This window comes from Diachasmimorpha longicaudata, chromosome 17, assembly GCF_034640455.1.
Source record: "Diachasmimorpha longicaudata isolate KC_UGA_2023 chromosome 17, iyDiaLong2, whole genome shotgun sequence".
Lineage (NCBI taxonomy): Eukaryota > Metazoa > Arthropoda > Insecta > Hymenoptera > Braconidae > Diachasmimorpha > Diachasmimorpha longicaudata.
In genome coordinates, this window is record NC_087241.1 from 5,037,998 (window position 1) to 5,045,558 (window position 7,561).

Below are 7,561 nucleotides of genomic sequence, written 5' to 3' on the forward strand. Positions count from 1 at the left end.
TAAATGATATCATGTATTTACTGGCTCTTGGGTACCCCAAGGGACACCAAGACTGACCATTTCTGAAGTATCGTACAATAAAGAGGAAGAGGATGGGACTTTTTATGTTGCGGCAATAAAAATAAACGGGAAATTTTATAAAACCCACCCTTAATCCTTGCCTAGTGTCCATAACGGAATCCGTGGTTTTTTTGCCCACTATTTTCTTTAGGTACAGTGGTAAACGCGGTCATAAAAAATCGTTGAAAAAAAAAACCCTTTTTTTACGGCTGGGAAACATGCTCGGAAGGGTTGGTGTGCGGGAGGCCCATTACCGAATGGGGGGTCCCACTCTGGGCATTTTTACACAAAAAGAGCGTAAAAGATTATTGCCCGACAATTTTTAGACCCTTTTCGGCAGGTAAATGCAGTACCTGAGAGGAAACCGGCGCGATTGTTAATCGGGAATTTTTCGATATTGAGAGATGGGGCGCTCTCACAGTGAAAGGAAAAACCATTTTTACAGAACGAATTTATGTTCTAGAGTTTAAAAATTCGGGGTAGTATATTCTGTCATTTTAAAAATATGGCTGAGTGAATTTTCCCGGTTTTCAAAATCATTTCAATAGTTCGACTCAAATATTCAACGTAAAGACCGTTCGATTCCCTGTAATTTCAAAAATATTCCTCTTTTCGTTTTAGAATGAAAAATACCCCAACTTATTTTTTATAATGTGTATAAGTAATGGGTATCAACGGGATGTCGTGATACCCGCTCGAGGAAGTGGGCAGGGCAGTCCACAACCGCCTCGTCTCCAGAGATGTTTTTCAACTATCATTTTTTACAGATATCCGCAATCGTTCGGAATCGCTTTTCGATTTTTTGCGAGTTTTTTTTTCCATCCAACAGGAAGATCATTCACATGGTATTTAACGAGTTGTTCGCGACACTCTCCGTCATTACGTGAATTGAGTCGTCGCATTTTAATGTCGTTAAGTGACGGGATTAATACCGGCGACGAGGATTCGATGGAAAAAATGATGATGATCGCTCACTGCGTGAATTTTCCAGTGGGAAATTTTTTTCGCGGCTCACTTTCACCAGAAAAAATTTACTGTCCGACATCTGGTGGCGGTGATGAGGAAGGGTTGGAAAAAAAATTGACTCCGATAATTAGAGGCTTAAGGAGTTAAAGGGGTTGATAAACAGTCTTTGGCGTCTTCCCCGGCTGACGAAATAAAAAAATTGTAGATAAAGGGGTGGAATGGGCACGGAACCCCAATAAATAGTGGCATCGTCAGGGGGCAATTATGAAGTGAATGTTGGGGGCAGAATTTTGGAAAAGGTTTGTTAAAAAAAAATCGACTCATACCGGCTGCCGACTGCAGGCCGTGGTCCTCCGGACATTGTTACAACTTTCACATTCCTCTTCCACGTCTACTCTATGGCTTTATGGTCAGCACCTTCGAAGGGGTGAAATAAATGCCCGGGTGCACGGATTAACTCCTAAAATTCACCTTTTCACGTGCGTTTTTTTCCCCTTTCGGAGGAAAGGTGCGGGAGAATGGAAGAGAAATTGTTTTCCTTGGGAGCCATAAATCTCCGGAAAAATGATAATGGAGGAACACTTTATTGTGGGTTAAAATCAGTCAATGACTCGAAACAAGAATTATGATTTTCTAAACAACAAATAAAATCGCATGAAAAACCAATTCTGAGGGAAAAATGATCAGCATTTAAATTGAAACAAAAATATCCTCCTAGAAAATAAAATTCCTACCACGTCCTCATCGGGACCGGGGCAGAAGGGGCCCTCCTCCAATACCTCCACACATCCCAGTCCTTAAAAAAAAAATTGCAACATGGCATCGCATCGTGTACTCAACGAAGAAAAATGTTCTCCCCATTTTTCACCCGAGGCATTAAAAATTTATGTTCTAACCGTCTTCGTGCATCTCCACTGGTCACATCGGTTCATTGGCACCCGTTCGTCACAACTTCTCTGTCAAGGTCCACCACATGCCCCTCCCCCAGGCCAACACAGTGCAATTTCCCGCGATTAACACGTCTCGAATATATTAAACAAAGAGGGCAGTACAATTATCCCTCATGTCCATTTCCTCCGGTTCATTTTACTTTTTCAAAAAGCCCTTTATGTAACTCACTGAAAAGAAAACGAACAAGAGTGAAAAAGTCAAAATGAGAGACTTTCGTCTGCAGCATTATGAAAGAATCCATATGTTCTTTTGTCCCCCATTGCCGAATATATACCTCGACACACATGTAAACCGCATTGCATATATTCTCGGCCGGGGCGGGTACCGCAAGCTCCAGAGACACAACTTTGTTCACTTTTGCTCGTAACGGTAGATCCGTCAGGAGTCAGTGAGTCAACGAGCGGAGCTGGAGTACCTCCTCTTCTCTCCTCATCCTCACATCCTCCACCTCCCCCTCATTCACCCGATACACGCATTCGAGAGTTCCGATCAATCTTTAATCACGCGAAGTACGTGTTAAGCATTTGGTGATGCAACAATTGCGTCATTAATGGGGTTTAAAAAATGTCTTAATTTTGAGGACTCGGGAGAGTGTCTTAAATGGTCTTACGCCGTCCCATAATATGCTTCACGATATCGGAGGCAGTTTTCCGTCCGTCCTAAGTCATTAATCGTCAATAAAAAATGAAAACCCATTAAACGTGATGAAAACTCTTGAATTAATTCAGTTATGACTAACATGCCCTAATTTAAGACCCACGTTTCACCAACGAAACCACTCCGATACTCCCGATTTGATCCTGCACTTTAGCCTCAGCAAACGTAATCTCGTCTGTTACGATTGTCTAGATTAATTGCCAGTCCTGAAGAATTATCCAGTGATAAAGTCACGTACACAGACACAGTGTTAATAAAAACAACTTGTCTATGAGAAACGAGATAACTGTTTATTCCAGACTTGGTTCCGAGCAAGTTACTCCCTAGGTCATCTGTACCTTAGGCTATTATTGTTTTGTCAGGCGTTGGGAGCTGCTCGGGGAAAATGGCCGAACGATAAATGTAAAAAAGATTTATTCCTCATTTCGTATTGGTTTTGTATAAATACCTATCGATTTATAAGAGGTTCAATCCCCCCAGGAGACCGTCTAACACTTATTTAAGATTCTATGTCTGAAAAATACGAGAAACACTGAACTCTCCTCCTGATTTTCAACAACATATTTTTCAAGACTTGAAGATATTCAAATTCGATTCCTTTTTCCTTCGAATAAACGCAATCGATATTTAAAAAAAAATTCTGGGACGAGATAAAAATGAAAAGTAAATTTAGAGGGAATGATCTAAGAGCACCTCCATTGGACTAACAGATGATATGCTAAGACGTTTCAATTTCACTTCCATGATCTTTGATTCAAATATTTCAAGCGCTATTCACTTTTATCGGAAAATTACCAATTCACGTACAGCAAGGTGTAACCATATCATTTCTCGTTACATTTACGTAATTTATCTCTGTCGTTGTTTCAACAGTTCAAGTTAACACCTAGGCGGTAAATTTGCATGATGATTTTCACCATATTTTTGTCCAACCACCTTCGCACCCCTCCCCCCCCTTATCTGTATGAATAATACAGTCCTCGTGTATGTTGTTTGCGTGAGCCCCGGCTCCGAGGAATCGAGTGGGTTCATTGGACGCTGGCGGCCGCGGATTTACCGTTACGTCTTCTTGGCGAAGCGAAAACTCGGGGAGTTGATTATAAGAGGAGAAGCCCAGGAGAACGTAGACGTAATGCTGTTCTTGGATTTTCAGACCCATTCGTAATCCCCCAATCCGTGAATTTATTTATATTTTTTTCCGCACTCCGGGAAGAAGAAAACACCAAAAGGATTTTTTCTCCAGTTTTTAGATTATTTTTCGTGTGAGTTGAGCAGTAGAAATTATATTTTTTAGAGGCATTTCAAAATGATCAGTAGACCCTCTGATAATCCTATTGTTTTCCATTTTTAAATGATTATGTACCAGTAATTTTTGGTGGGAAAAATGTTCAATGGAATCAAGAAGAAAATTCGCGGAGTTATTTCAGAAAATTTGCCTCAGGACTTGTTTTTTCACCAGAAAAAAAATCATTTCGGCTTCAACTTCTGCATTAATTTATTTTCCAAAAATAGGTATGTTCCACGTAAACTGGAATACACAAGACAAAATTTTGAATCGATAAATCCTCCACTATTGCAACAATAACTTGCAACAAATGCAAATTTTTAACTAGAAAATTAGAACGAATAAAGACGAAACTTTCCCTCTCGTTGATCGAATCCCATATGTAATGTATATCGTATTCCGTATGTTAAAGTAACTGTCGACGATAGTATTCAACATATGAGGCAGTCGGGGCCCGTATAACGCATTTGGACCCGCAGTAGGAACCCTAACCTGACGTAAGCTGACCTCTTCGTACCCGGGGATTCGCATCACCCGTGCCTCCTAACGGAACCGCGAAGAAAGTAAATTTCGTGTACCCTTGGCATATGTGAAATTTTCATTTCTTACATATTCATTCAGAAAATCAATTCTCCCCCATTTTGCGGCTGGATGCAATTATTTGGGCCCCAAGCGGTGCAGTATCTGCTGATAAACATTGAGGGAATAGGAAAGTGCACTTGTGGTTTTAAGGTCAGTCTATGCTGGCACCCGCGTTCTCCGACTATTTTATTTTTTATGCGCTGTTTTTTTATCGACTTGTGCACTTGCTACTTGAAAAATAAATAATGACAAATCGGTGGGGCCGACTGCGTCAATTTTCTCGACGATTTCACGGGCTTTTCGAAGTGGATGGAAATTGTGAGAAGATGGGAAAATCAGGGGGTGTTGAGCCGCCATAATTTTCTCACGGTCAATGGCAATTGCCAGGGAGATTTCAGGATTTCTGAGGAGCTTTTACGGGTTCGCAAGAACGAGCCCTTCGCATGTGATATCGAACGAATGGACAACCTTATTTTTGAACCGCGAGGGCCAGTGACAGAGAAGATAAATTTTTTCGAGAATTACGCGGTTTTCTTCTCCTAAAAAATATCTATCTTCGATCAAATAAATATTCTACAACAATTACGGACCTTTCCCTTAATTTCAAAACGAAATGTGATTGAAAAAAAATTTAGGGAACTGCTGCGGATTTTTTTTAATCCGATTAATTCCATCGCTTCAATTTGGGGGTGAAAAGTCAATTTCAGGCCCAATTTTATCTCTGCCTTGTTTTTCTCCCTGAATATTCTACGGTATTGTGTGTGAATGCATCTCCCATCCTGAAGAGCCTCTCACAAGAGGGAAATAGTAAAGTACAAGCCGGAGAGTTCACTGCCACTGGCGCATGGACACCGAGTTCCGGTCGTTGCACGGTATAACACTGCATTATTTCCTTTTTTTTTTTTTTGTTACCTATTCCGTCTTCCTCGGTCTCGCAACCTCCTTTTAAACGACAATTTCATTGTCCTCTAATCATTGCGCAATTTTTCCGGGCACCACCAGCGTGCGCACAGTGCCAGCATTTTCTTTTATTATCCCTCTTTTGCCTCGAGAGCTTTATAATTTTAGTGTATGAGACACGTATACCTGTCCCGTACACTTCCCATAGTAACGACGCACCGGCACAACTTTACCAATTAAGGGTTTCCGAGCTTGCTGTATACCATCATGACATCCGCCATTAGCCATGTGCGATTGCATACTCAATTATTAAACAACTTCTTTGACGTGTTTAACCGTGAAGCAGTGAAATAGCTGAAAGTGTTTGGATCATGACTTTTTTTACTATCAAATGTGCCTCAATTCACTCCCATCGTATCATTAGGTAACGCATAATTATCCGCGGTGGAGCTGTTCAATGAGTAGGAAAAAACCATTTAATGCGTCATTCGCGGGAATGAAAAAGAATGATTTTGTTCTGATGGAATAGCCATTTGCATACTTAATAATTTTGCTCTTGAGAGGAGAGATTCTTTAGCTCGATTTGTATTTTTAGCATTTAACGATTTATTTTTGTGAGCAGAATTTAATTGACATTTTAATTATTCCCTGTCACACAAATATTTCCCTGAATTTTTAAAGTCAAGGGATTATTTTTATTAGAGCGTCTCATTGGATTATTTTGGACTGTCTCATTCAGATTTTGCAAACACCGATGTCTTAACGCAGAGAAAATAAATCTAATGACACGTAAAATATGTCTCTCTCCAAATTTACGGTGTTGTGAAATAAACGAGACAGAATAACGTCTTAAATAAAATTTTTTCAAGTGGTTTAACTGTTGTTAATGGCCTAATTACCCAAGGGAAATGAAATAATAATTTTTTCCCTAGCTCATACGATTACCCAGGGCTTTGATTAATTTTCCAAACGAGTATAAAACCCTCTCTCTCATTTTTATTCATTTCGATAATTAGGAACGTCTCGTATAATTCTCAATTCCTGTAATATCTCGGAGGCGGATCACTCGGACTTAATGACCGTACGATTTGATGTAACTCGACTCCATGTGGACACGGTGGTCCCCCTCCCCACCCCACTCAATTTTCATTCAGCCCTTCTTTTATGGTACAATAAATAGACGAAGCAATCAACAGAACTTGAACGCTATCTTCAACTTAATTTCACCGAACGACAAAATTAAAAATCCCAGAATATTCCTTTTGAATATTTAACAAACAAATATTTTAATTCGATAAAAAAAAATTCTGTGTGCACTGTAATTTCCCAAATTAATCGGATATCATCCTAAAATATTCACCATCATGACAGCATTCCCCACTCAAATTATCATGACAATCGCCATGTTTTTGTAATCTCACCCCGGAGCTACGCCCGGTGAGTAACAAACTAACTCCATCGAGAGAGTCCACTTGTGCGCTTGAAATGCAATTTTCCATGGATTCTATCTGTCCGTTGAATCTCCCACATTTCCAATGTCTAGGCATACCTGACCCATTTGAAACAAACGTTGGGCCCCTCCTAGTGAATGCAGCCTGCCCTCAGTGCGGGACGATGACAGAAATCCTACATCTTTGTGTAGTTTTGGTGTCTATACCTGTTGAGACGATCCACTCGCAATAATCGTTGTTGCAAATTAGCCGGATTGTGGTAGCCCTTTTCGCACCTTTGGGAGTGCAATAAACAGATTATTCAAAGGGTAAATAATCAATAGAGCAGTGATCCCTTTCCATTATTCAGTCGCTTGCGTTCGGGGATTATCCGATTTTCTCCGGATATAATACCCGGATTATCCTAATGATGATATAATATTTCATTCCAAATTACTTAGCAAATCGGCTGGATTAGTTGGTCCCATTCATAATTTTTCCTTAATTCTAATGGTAGAATGAAATTAAAAAAAAATACGGCCCCAAATTCTATGGAGGAGATTAAATAAATTGCGAAAAGGAAAATCGGGAAACAATTCACTGGGAAAATTAGAAACAACTACCTGACTAGTCCTTGACAATCAAATGGTATAACCAACTTCCACCGGTACTGAATGGAAGCCCCAGGAATATTAAAAGTCATCCTCTTCTAACTGCACTGTTAATTTCT